The sequence below is a fragment of the Bufo gargarizans genome, chromosome 4, assembly GCF_014858855.1.
Source record: "Bufo gargarizans isolate SCDJY-AF-19 chromosome 4, ASM1485885v1, whole genome shotgun sequence".
NCBI lineage: Eukaryota > Metazoa > Chordata > Amphibia > Anura > Bufonidae > Bufo > Bufo gargarizans.
In genome coordinates, this window is record NC_058083.1 from 441632612 (window position 1) to 441654328 (window position 21717).

Sequence of the window (21717 nt, forward strand, 5' to 3'; positions counted from 1 at the left end):
TAAGAGAGGGAGTGATATGCTCTCGGCGGGCAACACCCGTTAGGAGCCTTGCTGCGGCATTCTGCACAAGTTGATGTCTATGCAAGTTCTTCTTAGGGAGTCCCATGTACAAGGCATTACAATAGTCCAACCGACTGCTGATCGCTGCTCCGACCAAGGCTTTCCTGAGAGAGGATTCAATGTATTTTAAAATCCTCCCCAGAAGTTTCAGCTGGTAGTGGCAGGTACTAACCACCTGATTTAGCTGAGGGGCCAGGGTTAATCTGGAGTCCAAGACCACTCCCAAGTCCCTGACCTGGGTGTCTGTCTCAGGGACAAGTCCAAAAGACAATGGCCATTGGGGTGCTGAGGGTGTAATTTTCTGGTCACTGAATGTAATACATTCAGTTTTGGTGCCATTAAGCTTTAGATAATTGGCACTCATCCAGTAATCAATCTCCAAGAGACATCCGGCCAGATCGACTTGATCAACTGTTTCTTTGGCAAGACTAAAGTACAGTTGTGTATCATAAACATGAAACTGAAGATTGTGGCTCCTGATGATGTCGGCCAATGGTCTCAGATAGATGTTGAACAAGACTGGGGATAGTGCCAAGCCTTGTGGTACTCCAAGAACTCCCGGAAGGGCTCGGAGGGTGTCCAGCAGGCTCTGGTAGAGCAGGAGAGCGCTTCCTACAGACTTTCCATGATCTCGTTAGTCGTTGTGGTAAAGGAGCAGAAGTGGCAGGCTGATCAAATGGGATGCCTTCCCGTTGCAGCATTTCAAAACCTTCCTTGGGATCCTTGAATCATGGTTTCCAATCTTGCAGGCTACATGAAAAGGAAAGCCCCATCAATAGCGTATTTGAGCTCTTTGAAGAGCCATAGTCAGTAGTTGCAATGCTCTTCATTTTTCCAATGTGTCTGGAGCTAAATCAGTGAACAGTTGTACAGAAGAGTCGACCCCTGGAAGGGCCTGTAAATTGCAAGCCACTGCTAGAAGTTTATCCTGCATCTCAGGGTAGTACAGCTTCAATATTATCTCTCGAGGAACATTAGGATTCCTTGGAAGTCCCAGAGCTCTGTGAACCTGATACATCCTAAACATGTTAGTGTCACAATGTAGGGGGAGGGGAGGTACATAGAATGACAACAGAAGGAAAATGACCAGAAACTAGGCCTCATGGCTAGGGAAAGGGAAATGGTCACTCAGTATGATTAGACCCTGAAGGTGGGAATATTCATACACCGTAAACCTAGGCCCTAGTAACCCTGAATAGCCCTAGGAGTAGTGACAGGGTCTGAGACCACTGGTTCGGTCCCAGATAAAGGAACCAGCATCTCCCTGAGGCCTAGTAAACAACGAGCAAATGGGAACAACAAAATACAAAGGGAAGTACACTTATCTTCAATATAAAATAGATGAGCGGGAACTCAGATGAGGACCACACACCAGCTCTTCGAACTCCAGGTAGAGAATATCAACCACATGGTATGAAGTGTGAGTCCAGACTAAATAGAGGAGCAGTAATGACCACAAAACACCTGAGACCAGAGGTGTGGTCATTACCAACAACAATACCGTAATGATCGGCGTCACGCAAAGGGAGGCAAAAGGGAAGGCCCTGCCCAAGGGAGAGGGAAAGGTGGTGACCCCTGACTCACCTTGCGGCTGGCACCTGACTGCCCTGACGTCCCTAGACAGGTTCCTCACCCGTACGCCGATCACGTGCCTAAACCTTGGCTTTCCCTAAGATGAGCCCTAGGTAGTGAACGGGGAGGTGGGATCACTAGTCCGCACCACTGACACTAAGAGGAAAACACCAAGGAGAGGACAGACAATACAGACAAACATATAATCCCAGGTGGGCGACAACAGCAGACTACAAAGGCCCAACAGGGATCCGGAGGGTAACGTTCTGGAACAACAACCAGGGAACACAGCAACACAGCTCCAGTGGGTCAGTATAGAAGTCCAGGCAGGAAGCTCTTTATCTGGCAACCAGAGAAGTGGGAGAGGGGAATATAAGGAGGTTGGGAGTGCTGGACAAGGAACAGCTGAGGAGAAGGAGCTACGGATCCCTGAGTGAGCCAAAAAGGGTTGCAAGCAAACCCAGAAAGCTACCAAAAATAAACAGCCCTATCTTTCTACATAGAGCGCGCAGCCAACCGCTGCGACTTCCTGACCCCGGGTATAACGGAGTCAGGCGTGGTTCTTGACACCCTCGTGACAAATACTGCAACAAATGAAAACAGATAGGCTGTCAGATAACCTAACGTGCAGCCAGTCTCTCAGATCTTCGCACCTCTGTCATAGGTGGGACCGTCACAGTACACCCATTCTACGAGTGACCTCCAGACACCCAGGACCGACCTTATCTGGATGAGCCCTGTGAAAGGCTTTCACAAGGCTACTGGCATTAATGTCTGCCACTGGAACCCGCATTCTCTCCTTTGGACCGTAAGCTTTCCAGTGAACGAGATACTAGAGGGATCTATGGAGAAATTGTGAGTCCACTATCCTGGCGATCTGAAATTCAAGATTGTCATGACAGGAGCAGAAGGCAAGGAGGAAGGTTCAGCTGGTTCAACATATCTCTTCAGCAATGATGTGTGGAAAACATTATCAATTTTTAAAGCCTGCAGAAGTTCAAGGCGAAAGGCTACCGGGTTAATAATGGCACATATCTTATATGGACCAATAAACCTTGGACCCAACTTCCAAGAAGGTACCTTCAACTTAATGTTTCTTGTGGACAGCCACACAGAATCGGCCACTCTCAGGTCCGGACCACTCATACGTCTCTTGTCAGCCATCCGCTTATAATTGTTGCCCTTTTTTTTTTTTTTCATTATTTTGAATTTTCCGCCAAATAGATGACAAAGAAGAGGAAAATCTTTCCTCTTCAGGTATACCAGAAGTCTCAGTACCAGAAAATGTGCCAAACTGCGGATGGAACCCATATGCCCCAAAAAACTGTGACTTATCAGTGGACTCCTGCCTACAGTTATTTATGGCAAACTCGGCCAAAGACAAAAATGAAGACCACTCCTCCTGATTCTCTGAGAAAAAAAACATCTCAAATAAGTCTCCAGATTCTGGTTAGTGCGTTCAGTCTGTCCGTTCGACTGAGGATCAAAGGCCAAAGAGAAGGACAATAGTACCCCCAGGCGAGTACAGAACACCTTCCAGAATCTGGAAACAAACTGAGTCCCCTGATAGGGGGTATCAGTCACCATATCAGGGGGAATACCATGTAGCTTCATGATGTTATCGACAAACACTTGTGCGAGAGTTTTAGCATTAGGTAGACCTGATAATGCTATAAAGTGCGACATCTTGCTGAAGCAATAAACAACCACCAAAATCACAGTTTATCCTGAGGAATTTGTCAAATCCGTGATAAAGTCCATGGACTGTGATAAAGTCCAGGCAGAGAATCAACCGCATGGTATGAAGTGTGAGTCTAGACTAAATAGAAGAGCAGTAATGACCACAAGCTACACCTGAGAAAAGAGGTGTGGTCATTACCAACAACAACACTGCAACAAGTAAAATCAGGCTGTCAGATAACCTAATGTGCAGCCAGTCTGTCAGCTCTTCTAACCTTTGTCACAGGAGGGACGATGACAGAGTCCACTTGGGGCAGTAATGCATGGAAAAGATTGAGAACTATGGGGTGTACTGCAGTAATGGATTCTGGCATACCTTTGATCTTGAGGTTGGCTCAGTGGTTACGGCTTTCCAGGTCTTCCAATTTATATTCCAGCGCCTCCAATCTTTCTGCATGTTCATCCAGGCGGGAGTTATCCACTTCCATGACATCCGCTACCTCATCCATCTTCTCTTCCAAATCAGAGACTCAGGAACCCAGGTCCTGAATTTGCTTAGTGAAGTCTGCCACTACCTTGGATAATTCGGTAGTAAAAAGGGACGTTCCATATGCGATGGCTGTGGGGTGTAGAAGAGCTCTGGAAGAGTTTGCAAGGAGGAAAAGTGCCCTTGCGATTTCTTTTTTGTGACCTTGCAGTCATGTTTTGCTCAGATGCTTAGAATAGATATGTATTTAGGCCATAGGTAAAAAAAAAAAAAATTTTTAATGGAAACCAAAGGAAGAAAAAGGAACAATACAAAAAACCATCATGCCGTGGATGGGTGGGGTATGTCAGCAGGAGTTAGACACCATAGTCCTTTTTTTTTCACAGAAAGAAAAGGCCATAGTGGCCTTTATGTCAGAGTAATGTGAAAAAATATTGCAGAAGAGGACCTGAAGGTGGTGCTCTAGGTCCCAGAAAACAGCAGAGATAATAGTGACCGCAGCTAGCGGTTAAAAAGAGAATGGCTGTACCTTTATGTCCAGGCAAGTCTACTGTGGTCAGAAGATGCTACCTATGTTTCTTTGGCAAGACGATTGCCCCCTCTACATAAAGTGAGCTCCAGACTGATAGATGTCAATGAATTTCTTTTTCATCTGTTCTTGAATTTCTTCAGAAATTGTTTTCTTCAGAGAGAAATTACCAGCATGCAGTAAAGCTGACTTGTGCTATTCAGTTTCCAGGTCAGTACAAATCTGGCGATAGCATATACTGTATGTAGAGTTTTTCTTTTAATAGTGGGGGAAAAAAATGATTATTATTTTTTCATTGTCATATTCTGCCCCCATAACTTTTTATATTTGTAATACCATTTTGGGGTGTGTATAACTTTTTTATTATCACTTTTTATTAACATTTTTGGGGAGATGAAGTGATGAAAAAATGGTGAATAAGCTTATGGGCTTGCTTTTTTTATATTTTAATAGTACGAATATAAAAATTCAAAATATTTTAATTTTGCAGAAAGGTGGCGATTTGAAGTTTTTAATATTTTATTATATTTAAAAAAAAATGTTTAAACTTTTTGTTAGGTCCCCAAGTGGACCACAACTTACAGTAATCAGATTGCAACTTGTACAGAATAATGGAAAATGGTCCATTATTCTGTTCAGAAATTACTATATCCCAGTTCAGTGTTGCCCATAAACTGGGACAGGGAGCTTTCCCTGATATTCACCAGGTTAAAACGCGCCAGTTTTAGCCTCCTCAGTCACTGTTCACATTTGACCACGACATCTGAGGAGTTAAATGTCCGTGGTTGCCACTACTGGTGATCACGGACATTAGCTGTGGTTGCCTGCTGTATGAAACAGCAGACACCCAACAGCTATGGCATTTGCTCAGCTCCAGAGCGGACACAAACTTTAACCACCGCAGCTCCCCTAGTTTAAACACCCTTAAAGGGTTTCTACCACTTGCAGATCACATATTTGGTGATCAGACACTAGCGATCCGCTAGTGTCTGATGTAGCTTACAAGCTAATTATTACCTTAATCCGTTCGGCCCATACCTCAAAAAAAGCACTTATATCTTTATGCAAATGAGCCTCTAGGTGCTATGCAGGCGTTTTTCCAGCACCTAGAGGTTCCGTCTACCTTGCAGTTTGCCGCCCAGCGCCTCGCTCCAGCACGCCCATCTCTTACCGTATTCGATCCTCCCCCTGCTTCAGCCTTCAGAAATCCCGCGCCTGCGCCGTTCGTCGCGGCATTCGGAGGCATTCGGCGCAGGCGCAGTCAATGTCTGACCGCTCCGTGCTCAGACATTTCCACTGCGCCTGCGCCGATGTCATCGGCGCAGGCGCAGTGGAAATGTCTGAGCACGGAGCGGTCAGACATTGACTGCGCCTGCGCCGAATGCCGCGACGAACGGCACAGGCGCGAGATTTCGGAAGGCAGAAGCAGGGGGAGGATCGAATAGAGTTGAAGATGGGCGTGCTGGAGCGAGGCGCTGGGCGGCAAACTGCAAGGTAGACGGAGCCTCTAGGTGCTGGAAAAACGCCTGCATAGCACCTAGAGGCTCATTTGCATAAAGATATAAGTGCTTTTTTTGAGGTATGGGCCGAACGGATTAAGGTAATAATTAGCTTGTAAGCTACATCAGACACTAGCGGATCGCTAGTGTCTGATCACCAAATATGTGATATGCAAGTGGTAGAAACCCTTTAATGACCAGACCACTTTTTACAATTCTGCACTACACTATTTTCACCGTTTATTGCTCGGTCATGCAACTTACCACCCAAATTAATTTTACCTCCTTTTCTTCTCACTAATAGAGCTTTCATTTGGTGGTATTTCATTGCTGCTGACATTTTTACTTTTTTTGTTATTAATCGAAATTTACCAAAATTCACTTTCAGTTGTAATTTTTTTTTTAAAGACATCTATATATACATTTTTCTCTAAATTTATTGTTCTACATGTCTTTGATTAAAAAAAAATGTTTGGGCAAAAAAAAAAAAAATGGTTTGGGTAAAAGTTATAGCGTTTACAAACATGTGAATTTCCGCTTTTTGAAGCAGCTCTGACTTTCTGAGCACCTGTCATGTTTCCTGAGGTTCAACAATGCCCAGACAGTAGAAAAACCCCACAAATAACCCCATTTTGATAAGTAGACACCCTAAGGTATTCGCTGATGGGCATAGTGAGTCCATGAACTCACTATGCCCATCACAAAATACCTTGGGGTGTCTTCTTTCCAAAATGGGGTCACTTGTGGGGAAGTTATACTGCCCTGGCATTTTAGGGGCCCTAATGTGTGAGAAGTAGTTTGAAACCAAAATGTGTAAAAAATGCCCTGTGAAATCCTAAAGGTGCTCTTTGGAATATGGGCCCCTTTGCCCACCTAGGCTTCAAAAAAGTGTCACATATGTGGTATCGCCGTACTCAGGAGAAGTTGGGCAATGTGTTTTGGGGTGTAATATTACATATACCCATGCTGGGTGAGATAAATATCTCGGTCAAATGCCAACTTTGGGTAAAAAAATTGGAAAATTTGTCTTTTGCCGAGATATTTCTCTCACCCAGCATGGGTATATGTAAAATGACACCCCAAAACAAATTGCAAGGGCAGTATAACTACCTCACAAGTGACCCCATTTTGAAAAGAAGACACCCCAAGGTGTTTCGTGATGGGCATAGTGAGTTCATGGAAGTTTTTATTTTTTGTCACAAGTTAGTGGAATATGAGTCTTTGTAAGAAAAAAAAAATCATAATTTTCCGCTAACTTGTGACTAAATTTTAACTTGTAAAATTCTAGGAACTCGCCATGCCCCTCACGGAATACCTTGGGGTGTCTTCTTTCCAAAATGGGGTCACTTGTGGGGTAGTTGCCCTGGCATTTTAGGGGCCCTAATGTGTGAGAAGTAGTTTGAAATCAAAATGTGTAAAAAATGCCCTGTGAAATCCGAAAGGTGCTCTTTGGAATGTGGTATCGCCGTACTCAGAAGAAGTAGGGCAATGTGTTTTGGGGTGTCTTTTTACATATACCCATGCTGGGTAAGAGAAATATCTCGGCAAAATACAACTTTTCCCATTTTTTTATACAAAGTTGGCATTTGACCAAGATATTTATCTCACCCAGCATGGGTATATGTAAAATGACACCCCAAAACACATTGCCCAACTTCTCCTGAGTACGGCGATACCACATGTGTGACACTTTTTTGCAGCCTAGATGCGCATTCCTTTTAGGAGGGCCTTTTTGGACATTTGGATCCCAGACTTCTTCTCACGCTTTAGGGCCCCTAAAATTCCAGCGCAGTATAAATACCCCACATATGACCCCATTTTGGAAAGAACACACCCCAAGGTATTCAATGAGGGGCATGGCGAGTTCATAGAATTTTTTTGGGGGGGGGGACAAGTTAGCGGAAATTTTTCTTTTTTTAGTTTTTTCTCACAAAATCTCCCTTTCCGCTAACTTGGGACAAAAATTTCAATCTTTCATTGACTCAATATGCCCCTTAGCAAATACCTTGGGGTGTCTTCTTTCCAAAATGGGGTCATTTGTGCGGTGTTTGTACTGCCCTGGCATTTGAGGGTCTCCGCAATCATTACATGTATGGCCAGCATTAGGAGTTTCTGCTATTCTCCTTATACAGGTAATGAGATTTTTTTTTTCGGCACAGATTTCTTCATTCACATCGATCAATGTGAATGAAAAAATCTCTGCCAAAAAAAAAAAGGGGAAAGGCGTCTGCCGGGACATAGGAGCTCCGCCCAACATCCATACCCACTTAGCTCGTATGCCCTGGCAAACTCGATTTCTCAATTCACATCAATCAATTTGGATGAATAAATCATTGCCGGGATTTTTTATTTAATTTTTTCATATACAAAGTGTTTGCCAAAGCATATGAACACCGCCGCCCCCTCAGCTCATATGCCTCAGCAAACGTATCTTTTACTGCAGAGGAGAAATCTCGCCTTGCAGCACTGCATACACCGACTTTTGTGTAATCTTACAGCAGCACAATGCTTCTGTCAGAATGCACATCAGTGCTGCAGCTAGTCGATCGGTTGGTCCACCTGGAAGGTAAAAAAACTAAACAAAAAAGAAAAAACCAGGCCGCAACACAATAAATGTATTAACTTTATAATAACATTTGAACGGAACATATAAACTTTATTTAACTTTTTGAACAGAACGTTAACTTTTTTGCTTACCGGTGATTTTCTTTTTTTTTCTTTTTTTTTTTTAACCTTTATAGGACAAACCTCTCCTTGCCCATGGGACAATGTGCAAAGCGCAAATCGGCCAGAGATGTGGTGAAGTACATTGTGCACTTTGTCCCAGGTGAAAGGAGAGGTTTGCAGCTCTGTGTGAATGGGCCCTAATAGCTCTGTGTGCCTGTCCTATGAGATGCAATCCCTATGCTAAGTGTACCTGTGTGTGGTACTTCCGGAATCACTCCCCTAAGCATAGGGCAGGGTGGTCAGGGCAGTCAGGACAGAAATAGCGGGTGTCACGCCTTATTCCACTCCTGCTACAGACACGACATATTTTTTGGGATGACGGTTGGGATGAAGTACCAGCAACATTGGGGAAATGTCGCTCGTGTAGACGGCTCACTACACTGGTGGATGGGGCCAGGGAACCTCCTGGGTACAGGAGGTTCTCGATTATCTCTTCCTGAAATTTGAGGAAGGATCCTGTTCTCCCAGCCTTACTGTAGAGAACAAAACTATTATATACAGCCAATTGAATTAAATATACAGACACCTTCTTATACCAGCGTCTGGTGCGTTGGGAAACTAAATAAGGAGCCAACATCTGGTCATTGAAGTCCACCCCTCCCATGAGCGAATTATAGTCGTGAAAACAGAGGGGCTTTTCAATGACACTGGTTGCTCGTTCAATTTGTATTGTCGTGTCTGCGTGAATGGAGGAGAGCATGTAAACGTCCTGCTTGTCTTTCCATTTCACCGCGAGCAGTTCTTCATTACACAAGGCAGCCCTCTCCTCCCTTGCAAGACGGGTGGTAATGAGCCGTTGGGGGAAGCCCCGGCGACTAGGTCACGCGGTGCCACAGCAGCCAATCTGTTTTAGGAACAAATGCCTGAAGAGGGGCACACTTGTGTAGAAATTGTCCACATAAAGATGGTACCCCTTGCCAAATAAGGATGACAACAAGATCCAGACTGTCTTCCAACTGCTCCCCAGGTAGTCAGGGCAACCGACCGGCTCCAGGTTCTGATCTTTACCCTCATAGATCCGAAATTTGTGGGTATAGCCTGTGGCCCTTTCACAGAGCTTATACAATTTGACCCCATACCGGGCGCACTTGCTTGGGATGTATTGTTTGAAGCCAAGGCGCCCGCTAAAATGTATACGCAGATGTTTTGCTCAGGGGTATACAAATCAGCAAATTTGTTGTTGAAGTGGTCTATGAGGGGCTGAATTTTGTGGAGTCGGTCAAAAGCCGGGTGGCCTCTGGGACGGGAGGTGGTGTTGTCGCTAAAGTGCAGGAAACGCAGGATGGCCTCAAATCGTGCCCTGGACATGGCAGCAGAGAACATGGGCATGTGATGAATTGGGTTCGTGGACCAATATGACCGCAATTCATGCTTTTTGGTTAGACCCATGTTAAGGAGGAGGCCCAGAATTTTTTTTAATTCGGAAACTTGGACGGGTTCCCACCGGAAAGGCTGGGCATAATAGCTTCCCGGGTTGGCGGCTATAAATTGAGTGGCATACCGATTTGTTTCTGCCACGACTATGTCCAAGAGCTCCGCAGTCAAGAACAGCTCAAAAAATCCTAGTGCCGAACCGATCTGAGCTGTCTCAACCCGAACTCCAGACTGGGTGGTGAAAGGGGGAACTAATGGTGCGGCTGAAGTTGGGGACTGCCAATCAAGGTTTGCCAGCACCTCAGGGACTCTAGGGGCTATACGGGCCTGTCTGTGCTGTGGCTGCGACGGGGTAACTATTGCACGTGCCACCGTACCAGCTTCAACTTCTGGTGCTCGCCACTTCACCATGTTGTACGGCAGTGCTGGTACTAGGTCCAGGGTGGGCTGCGCTGCTGGTGTATGCCTCACCACGTAATCTGACAGCGCCAGCCCCACTCTGCTGCCCTTGAAGCAGATCCTGCGCAACCTGTGGTGTAGCAACACGGTGCCGGGTACACCTGTTGGTATCAGGTACCTCAACCTCCTCGTCCGAACTTTGGGTCAGACTGCCACTGCTTTCTACAGGTTCATATTCTGACCCGCTGGATTCGTCAGATGAGGGTTCCCATAACTCATCCGACTGGGTCAGAAGCCTGTAGGCTTCTTCAGAAGAATACCCCTTGTTTGACATTTGGACTACTAAATTTAGGGGGTATTCCCTGAGACTACCCAAGAAAAAAAAGCAAGCCTGTCTTACAAATGGGAGGCTAGCGAAGTACCGGAGGCCACTGCGATTGATCAAAAATATCAAAACTGATTTTTTTAACGCTGCAGCGCTTGAAAAGTGATTGTGCAGTGATAAAAAAATAATACGAATTTTGTCACTGCGGCGGGGCGGACGTGGGTGAACGCACGTGTGGGCGACCGATCAGGCCTGATCGGGCAAACACTGAGTTTTGGGTGGAGGGCGAACTAAGGTGACACTAATACTAATCAGTTTTGATCACTTACAGATACTATAAAAGTACAAATGCTGATTAGCGATACGCTAATCAGCGAATCAGTGACTGCGGTGCGGTGGGCTGGGCGCTAAACGATCGCTAACTACCTAACAAAGGGGCCTAAACTATCCTAAAACCTATCAGTCAATACCAGTGGGAAAAAAAGTGACAGTTTACACTGATCACTTTTTTCCCTTTCACTAGGTGATTGACAGGGGCGATCAAGGGGTTAATTGGGGTGATGGGGGGTGATCTGGCAGCTAAGTGTGCTGTTTGGTGTACTCACTGTGATGTCTGCTCCTCTGCTGGAACTAACCGACCAAAAGGACCAGCAGAGGAGCAGTGAAGGCATTTAACACCTTATATTTATAAATATAAGGTGTTAAATGGCTTGTGATTCGTTTTTTTTAAAACCATCAACCACCGCCTTTATCTCTTTGGAGTCTCCATTCACTTTGTTAGCCTTCTCATTCTTCACATGGCATCATATACGGGCACTCTTAACTCCACCTCCTCTTTCCCACCGAAGTTGGAGGTACCGGGATCCAAGGGGTCTTTAACAGACTCTTCGTCTTCTAGCATTCCCTGCAGAGGGTCAGCCAGGGCCTTGCTCTCCATTCTTGAAAGCTCCAGGAGAGCCCTCCCACCATAGTAGACAGCATCTGCAGGCTGGTCGTCTGTCTCCTCGTATTTCTTCCCCAGAAGGCTGCCGACTTCCTGGAAAGCATTGATGACAGAGCGGATGTCTTTCACGGCCAGGTCCTGGCCACTCACTGCCATAAATCTTTTGTCTTCTGCATCCATATCAGCCCCATCAACTTGCTCAGCAGAGATAACTTCCATCTTCTCTGCCTTGGCCGGCACCTGCCACAATCTCCAGACCATTCTCAACAGGCTCTGGCCTGGACTTCTTGGCATCTTTCAGAGGACTCTCCCTTTCAGGTTTCTCATTTTCCTTTGATTGAGCAAACATGTCATCTCGAGAATCTCTTGCCTCTAACTCTTCAGGGTGAGTCCTCATTTCTTCCACCTGCTGCTCGAGAGTCCACTTAGACTTCTCGATGTCATCCTTTGAGCTTATAATATCTTCCAATTCTGCTCTAAGGTGTTTTTCCAGTCCTTCACCTTTACTTCGCTCCTCAGGTGCTTCCTCAAGGACCCCTGCCAGAGAGATAGCCTTATTCTTCTTCTCTTGAACATTGGCAGACACTGGAGTACCCCCATGTTCTTTTGGCAACCCTGTGAGAGTTCCACTCAGGGACTCTTCAAGCCCTTTGTCGATGTCTACTGTAGTCCTTTGTATTTTTCTGCAGTCTTCAATCTTCTCGTGAAGATCAGGCAGTAGACCATTCCGTTCACTGATCTCTTTCTGGGTCTCCTTCTTTGACCCCTCTGAAACATTCCTCGGCTGCTCTGTGAAGACAGCTAGTCCCATTTACGCAAATTTGGCACAATCACTTTGCACCTTGTCCGCCCTATTGTTTCTAATGGTCACTTCACTTAAAGGATTAGGTACTAGTTCTGCAGGAGTTTCGTCAATGACTGCAGAAGTGTGTCCACTTCCCCACAAGTCACGGAACAATGGGAAATCACGGCCCAACAATCCCTCATGTATGAGTGTATTTGCATCACCAACTTCATAAGTTTCTGTTTTCACTGGAGTCTCACACCTAGTGAGATCCCCCGTATAGTTCATGCTATCCCCACGAATGTCCCGCACATAGTTCCCAGCCACCAGTCACTTTCTCCAGGTAGTGGTTGTTCCTAGCAACGTCATTACGGTTTCTCCGCACATCCTCTCCAGGACTCGACACACACTGACATGGAACATATGCACTCCGGAATGCCACACTGCTCTCCCTCTCACTTAGTTCCCGTTGTTTGCCCTTAGCAACGGCCCACACCTTTGTCTCTGGAACTCCAACGGCAGAACTTGAAGCATTCTCTCCGCTCCATAGCTGCCAAAACAATGGAAAGTCTTTGCCTAGTATGAATTCCTCCCTCAGGGTCTCACATATCAAGAGCTCCCATTGTACAGAGCCACAGTCCAGTACAAAGGGCAGGGTATCTGTTGGTATCTGTTTTTGGCCCCATCTCCATAAATTCCAGAACTTTGAGCCTGACCTGAGACACTTGTTGGCGGGAGTCTAGCGTGACCCACGCCGGGAGTCGCCCAATCACCATCTCGCTGGATCTCTCCCATGGGCTCCACCCAGCCGCAGCTGTTTCCACTGATCAGTCTCTCTCACTGGGCTTCTGGCCCTTTAAATCCACACAGCTTTTGTGTGCAGCACAGCAGTATACAGGAGCACCTGCTCTTGCCGTTGCCCCTAGCAACACTTTGCTTTTTTAACATGGACACTTCCCTTGCTGGTGCCCGCAGGTGCCCTGAGTGCACGCATCCTCCACCAATTGTCAAGGATAGCTTTCTTTCAGGGGATCATCCTCACAGATACGGCTTCAGGACACCAGGTTTAAGGTCCAAACAGTGCATTTATTGTGGCACACCAGCAAAAGCAGTACAACATAATAATAAACACTTGCCCACCCAGTCTCTAACTAATACATTAATAACGTATCCCTGTCTTACCTTGTGCAACACAGTTCACACCAATGATGAGATGCGGCTTTCCCAGCCCAACCTCCAGCAGCCTCCACACTGCTCCCACATTAGTATCTCTTTTACCTGGTTCAGGACCTGACTAAAGGGACGGCCATACTGGACTTAGTATTAACCAATAGGCCTGACAGAACAACAGACGTGCAGGTTAGGGGACACCTGGAAAATAGTGGCCATAAAGTAATAACCTTCCAATTATCATTCAAAAGAGCATTTCTACAGGGAGGAACAAAAATACCAAACTTCAAAAAAGTTACATTTAGCCAACTAAGAGAGACCAAAGGCCTAACTAACTGGGACAAAGTCCTCAAAAATAAAAATGCAGCCACAAAATGGGATATATTTAAAAGCATTCTAAAATCTCATTGTGAGAGGTACATACCGTATGGGAATAAAAGGTTAAGGAACAAAAAGAAACCAATGTGGATAAATAGAACTGTAAATAAAGCAATAAATGACAAAAAGAAAGCACATAAATCACTAAAACAGGAGGGTAGCACAGAAGCACTGAAAAATAGAGAAATCGCCAGGTCCGGATGGCATAGCTAGACCCTTATTTCTGATATTTGCTGACACTATATTGACAGGGAATGTCCCACAGGATTGGCGCATGGCAAATGTTGGGCCAATATTCAAAAAGGGTCCAAAAACAGAGCCTGGAAACTATAGGCTGGTAAGTTTAACATCTGTTGTGGGTAAACAGTTTGAAGGTTTTCTAAGAGATGCTATCTTAGAGCATCTAAACGGAAATAAGCAAATAACGCCATATCAGCATGGCTTCATGAGGGATCGGTCATGCCAAACTAATTAAATCAGTTTCTATAAGGAGGTAAGTTCTAGACTTGACAGTGGCGAATCAATGGATGTTGTATATCTGGACTTCTCCAAAGCATTTGACACTGTACCACATAAAAGGTTAGTATATAAAATTAGAATGCTCAGACTGGGAGAAAACATCTGTATGTGGGTAAGTAACTGGCTCAATAATAGAAAACAGAGGGTGGTCATTAATGGCACACTCAGATTGGGTCACTGTCACTAGTGGGGTACCTCAGGGGTCAGTATTGGGCCCTATTCTCTTCAATATATGTATTAATGATCTTGTAGAAGGCTTGCATAGCAAAGTATCAATTTTCGCAGATGACACTAGACTGTGTAAAGTAATTAACACTGAAGAGGACAGTATACTACTGCAGAGGGATCTGGATAGATTGGAGGCTTGGGCAGATAAATTGGAGATGAGGTTTAACACTGACAAATGTAAGGTTATGCACATGGGAAGGAATATACTAAATGGTAAAACACTCGGTAACACTAACATGGAAAAGGATCTAGGAATTTTAATAAACAGCTAACTAAGCTGCAAAAACCAGTGTCCGGCAGCTGCTGCCAATGCTAATAAGATAATGGGTTGCATAAAAAGGGGTATAGATGCCCGTGATAAGAACATAGTCCTACCACTTTACAAATTGCTAGTCAGACCACACATGGAGTACTGTGTACAGTTCTGGGCTCCCTTGTAAACAAGGCAGACATAGCAGAGCTGGAGGGGGTCCAGAGGAAGGCAACTAAAGTAATAACTGGAATGGGGCAACTACAGTACCCTGAAAGATGATCAAAATTAGGGTTATTCACTTTAGAAAAAAGACGACTAAGGGGAGATCTAATTAATATGTATAAATATAACAGGAGTCAGTACAGAGATCTATCCCATCATCTATTTATCCCCAGGACTGTGACTGTGACAAGGGGACATCCTCTTCGTCTGGAGGAAAGAAGGTTTGTACACAAACATAGAAAAGGATTCTTTACGGTAAGAACAGTGAGACTATGGAACTCTTTGCCTGAGGAGGTGGTGATGGGGAGTACAATAAAGGAATTCAAAAGGGGCCTGGATGTATTTCTGGAGTGTAATAATATTACAGGCTATAGCTACTAGAGAGGGGTCATTGATCCAGGGATTTATTCTGATTGCCTGATTGGAGTCGGGGAGGAATTTTTTATTCCCCTAAAGTGGGGAAAATCGGCTTCTACCTCACAGTTTTTTTTTTGCCTTCCTCTGGATCAACTTGCAGGATGACAGGCTGAACTGGATGGACAAATGTATTTTTTCGGTCTTATGTACTATGTTACTAATATTCTCTCCTCTTTTACCTTGTTGATTTCCTTTATGTATTTAAAAGTTTCTATCATATCCCCTCTGTCTCGTCTTTCTTCCAAACTATACATGTTAAGGTCCTTTAACCTTTTCTGGTAAGTTTTATCCTGTAATCCATGTACTAGTTTAGTAGCTCTTCTCTGAACTCTCTCCAAAGTATCAATATCCTTCTGGAGGTATGGTCTCCAGTACTGCGCACAATACTCCAAATGAGGTCTCACTAGTGCTCTGTAGAGTGGCATGAGCACCTCCCTCTTTCTACTGGTAATGCCTCTCCCTATACACCCAAGCATTCTGCTAGCATTTCCTGCTGCTCTATGACATTGTCTGCCTACCTTTAAGTCTTCTGAAATAATGACCCCAAAATCCCTTTCCTCATATACTGAGTTTGGGACTGTATCACAGATTTTACATTCTGCTCTTGGGTTTTTACGCCCCAGGTGCATTATCTTGCACTTATCAACAATGAATTTTAGTTGCCAGATTTTTTAACCATTCCTCTAGTTTTCCTAAATCCTTTTCAATTTGATGTATCCCTACCAGAGACAATCGGCTAAAAAAATAAAAAAAAACTGGCTCAGAATATGGAGACACTAAAACATCATTTATTTTGTTTGAAAAAAGCTGTTATTGTGTAACTTACATAAATAAAAAAAGTATACATATTTGGTATCGCCGCATTCGTATCAACTGGCTCTATAAAAATATCACATGACCTAACCTCTCAGATGAACACTATAAAAATAAAAAATAAAAACTGTGCTAAATAAACCATTTTTTGTCACCTTACATCACAAAAAGTGTAATAGCAAGCGATCAAAAAGTCACACGCACCTAAAAATAGTGCCAATAAAACAGTCATCTTATCCCGCAAAAATCATACCCTACCCAAGGTAATCGTCCAAAAACTGAAGAAATTATGGCTCTCAGACTATGGAGACACTAAAACATGTTTTTTTTTTGCTTTAAAAATGAAATCATAAATAAAAAAGTATACACATTAGGTATCGCCGCATCCGTGACAACCTGGTCTATAAAAATATCACATGATCTAACCTGTCAGATGAATGTTGTAAATAACAAAATAAAAACGGTGCCAAAACAGCTATTTCTTGTTATCTTGCCTCACAAAAAGTGCAATATAGAGCAACCAAAAATCATATGTACCCTAAACTAGTACCAACAATACTGACACCCTATCCCGTAGTTTCTAAAATGGGGCCACTTTTTTGGAGTTTCTACTCTATGGGTGCATCAGGGGGGCTTCAAATGGGACATGGTGTCAAAAAAACCAGTCCAGCAAAATCTGCCTTCCAAAAACCGTACGGCATTCCTTTCCTTCTGCGCCCTGCCGTGTGCCGGTACAGCAGTTTACGACCACATGTGGGGTGTTTCGGTTAACTACAGAATCAGGGCCATAAATATTGAGTTTGGTTTGGCTGTTAACCCTTGCTTTGTTACTGGGAAAAATGGATTAAAATGGAAAATTTCCCCAAAAATTGAAATTCTGAAATGTCATCTCTATTTGCCAATAACTCTTGTGGAACACCTAAAGGGTTAACGATGTTTGTAAAATCAGTTTTGAATACCTTGAGGGGTGTAGCTTCTTAGATGGAGTCACTTTTATGGAGTTTCTACTCTAGGGTTGCATGAGGGGGCTTTAAATGGGACATGGTGTCAAAAAAACTAGTCCAGCAAAACCTGCCTTCCAAAACCGTATGGCATTCCTTTCATTCTGCGCCCTGCCGTGTGCCTGTACAGTGGTTTACGATCACATATGGGGTGTTTCTTTAAACTACAGAATCAGGGCCATAAATATTGAGTTTGGTTTGGCTGTTAACCCATATTTTTGTAAACAGAAAAAAATTATTAAAATGGAAAATCTGCCCAAAAAGTGAAATTTTGAAATTGTATCTCTATTTTCCATTAATTCTTGTGGAACACCTAAAGGGTTAACAAAGTTTGTAAAATCAGTTTTGAATATCTTGAGGGGTGTAGTTTATAGAATGGGGTCATCTTTGGGTGGTTTCTATTATGTAAGCCTCGCAAAGTGACTTTAGACCTAGTCCCTAAAAATTGGGTTTTTGAAATTTTCTGAAAAATTTCAAGATTTGCTTCTAAACTTCTAAGCCTTGTAACATCCCCAAAAAATAAAATATCATTCCCAAAATGATCCAAACATGAAGTAGACATATGAGGAATGCAAAGTAATAACTATTTTTGGAGGTATTACTATGTATTATAGAAGTAGAGAAATTGAAACTTGGAAATTTGCAATTTAAAAAAAATCTTTGGTAAATTTGGTATTTTTTTATAAATAAAAATGAATTTTTTTAACTTCATTTACCAGTGTCATGAAGTACAATATGTGACAAAAAAACAATCTCAGAATGGCCTGGATAAGTCAAAGCGTTTTAAAGTTATCAGCACTTAATGTGACACTGGTCAGATTTGCAAAAAATTGCCTGGTCCTTAAGGTGAAATAGTCCTTAAGGGGTTAAAGAAGTTGTCCGGTCCTAAAATCAAAATATTTTTTTGTGCTCCTAACACCACTCCCTATACATACATATGCTCCAAATACCTGTTTTTCATGTCTGTGCTTTCCTTCTGCCTGTCTGGGCATCAGACTATCATAGAAGATCTGTTTATTTTTTCTGCTTCCTATTTTGTTAAATACATAATATTATTGATAAAAAAAAGCCTGGGTACATTGCACAGTGATGAGTAACAGACTGGACATGCCCCCTACACTGTTCAGTCTGGAGGAGCTACACCCACTATAACTCCTGTGGCCATGTTACTACAGCTTTACATGAATCCTGCTAGTCTACTTCTCACCCAGTGTCTAAATCACATCACTGACAGTTTATAGGCTCTTCCCTCTTGTTTTGTGCGAAATAGTTTGAATCAGCAAGCACATCCAAACATATCTGTATCTAATCTTATCATGTATGATACAGCATGTTGTTTAAGATAAAGCAGCAGTGTCTAGATCTCAGGTGGAGAGGTCAATTGACCAATTCAGCACGGATCTGGGTGGTATTCATAACCTGCAGTAATTCCAGAAACAGACGTAGGATCCAGCGAATAAAATAAAACAAATCTTTATTTCTTCATTTAAAAGCATGTACAGTGATCCCTCAAAATACAATGGCCTCAGGGTACAATATTTTCAACATACAATTGTCTTTTCTGACCAATCATAAGTTGAAACTAGACTGCAACTTATCTGGTAAAATAGCTGTATTAGTTACTACTTAGCAGCTATTCCTGATTATATGGAAGGACTTGTTTTATCTGCTTATTTTTCTTAAATCTTCATTTTCTCTTATCTTGGATTACATTTTAGTGCTTTGGAACAGATTACTCAACTTACAATTGCCTCAATATACAATGGTCATCTGGGAACCAATTAATATTGTAACTTGAGGTACCACTGTACAAAGGACCCTCCTGTACATAAGATCTGACACATTTTGTCCTGTACAGGTCTTAATCATAGATCCAGTCAAATAAAATGAGAAGCATGGCTAGGAATGGCTAGCTATTGAAAAAATAAATACAAAAAAAGGCAGCATGTTGTGCCTGATACTACCTGCTGAGCTGTGTATCTGATCCTATCCTGTACTATACTGTCTGGTGTGGTGTGTATCCAATTTGTCAAGTACAATCAGGGGCGTACATAAAAATAATTGGGCCCCATAGCAAGAATCTGAATTGGGCCTCCCTAACTTTGCCCACTACCCACCCTGGCCCATCCCACCATCTGTCCTGGCCCCTCCCCTGTCACACCCCCTTTGTATTCCTACTGACCAGAGAATGAAGGGCACAGGTCAGTTTTACCACAAAGGGAACACCATAGGAACAAAACCCGTAAAATGGTAGAGGAATTTTTTTTTTCTTTTTTTTTTCTTTATTCCACCCCATTTGGAATTTTTTGCCTGCTTCCCACTACATTGTATGCCAAGTACAACTTGTACCACAAAAAATAAGCCCTCATATGGATATATGAATGGAAAAATAAAAAAGTTATGGCTCAAGGAAGATAGGAAAGAAAAATGAAAATGAAAAAATGAAAAAACCTCCAGTATCTTAGAGGTTAAAAGGGTTATCAAACCCCTATTATCCCCCCCCCCCCTCCCTCTGCCCCCCAAAATGCAACAGTTCTTCACCCTTATGGCCCCAGGCATCTGAGAGTGTTAAAAACCAGATTCCTCTTCAGGCGTGATTTCCCCAGCAGAGATTGGGGAAATCACCCTGTTGTAAAAATTAGCCATAGCCTGTACCAGGCTTCCAGGCTCATTGTTAGTATATCCAAGTTTAGTAGAAAAAAACTGACTGAAAGGGCACTCAAAATATCTGGGATATAGTATGGAATAAAAAGATGATACAAATTTAGCAAAAAAATTACTATGCAAATGTATAAAAAAAAAAGGTTTAAATCAGAACTGGCTAAAAATAGATTAGTACAGACAGTTAATAACACATAATTGATAAAATAATTAGTACATAATTAATAACAACACCTGCATAAGAACATCCTCAAACATTAGATGAACATTTTCAACACTTCATAAATTTGTCCATAGGCATTTGAAGGTCCAGTTAATATAATCATTTAGGTTAGTACTGTAATTTGAGATAATGATGATACAATCGGAGTATTTTGTCATATGTTGCTAATAATGGTTTCAAAAGAAATATGATTGCAATTTGTTAAAAGTGAAAGAACAATGGAATGTTTATATAATCGTAACACTTGTTGAATATGGTGATAGCAGGTTGTTGGAAAAAAAGGACCGCAGCATCAATCGGTCAGCAAATCATGTTTTAGTCATATATAGATTGGAAATTTTAAAATGGCCATTTAAGAAAAAGTCACCAGGTGATAGGTTCCATTCTCAATATACACTACGTGCAGAATTATTAGGCAAATGAGTATTTTGACCACATCATCCTCTTTATGCATGTTGTCTTACTCCAAGCTGTATAGGCTCGAAAGCCTACTACCAATTAAGCATATTAGGTGATGTGCATCTCTGTAATGAGAAAGGGTGTGGTCTAATGACATCAACACCCTATATCAGGTGTGCATAATTATTAGGCAACTTCCTTTCCTTTGGCAAAATGGGTCAAAAGAAGGACTTGACAGGCTCAGAAAAGTCAAAAATAGTGAGATATCTTGCAGAGGGATGCAGCACTCTTAAAATTGCAAAGCTTCTGAAGCGTGATCATCGAACAATCAAGCGTTTCATTCAAAATAGTCAACAGGGTCGCAAGAAGCGTGTGGAAAAACCAAGGCGCAAAATAACTGCCCATGAACTGAGAAAAGTCAAGCGTGCAACTGCCCAGATGCCACTTGCCACCAGTTTGGCCATATTTCAGAGCTGCAACATAACTGGATTGCCCAAAAGCACAAGGTGTGCAATACTCAGAGACATGGCCAAGGTAAGAAAGGCTGAAAGACGACCACCACTGAACAAGACACACAAGCTGAAACGTCAAGACTGGGCCAAGAAATATCTCAAGACTGATTTTTCTAAGGTTTTATGGACTGATGAAATGAGAGTGAGTCTTGATGGGCCAGATGGCTGGATTGGTAAAGGGCAGAGAGCTCCAGTCCGACTCAGACGCCAGCAAGGTGGAGGTGGAGTACTGGTTTGGGCTGGTATCATCAAAGATGAGCTTGTGGGGCCTTTTTGGGTTGAGGATGGAGTCAAGCTCAACTCTCAGTCCTACTGCCAGTTTCTGGAAGACACCTTCTTCAAGCAGTGGTACAGGAAGAAGTCTGCAAGGTAAGAAAAACATGATTTTCATGCAGGACAATGCTCCATCACACGCGTCCAAGTACTCCACAACGTGGCTGGCAAGAAAGGGTATAAAAGAAGAAAATCTAATGACATGGCCTCCTTGTTCACCTGATCTGAACCCCATTGAGAACCTGTGGTCCATCATCAAATGTGAGATT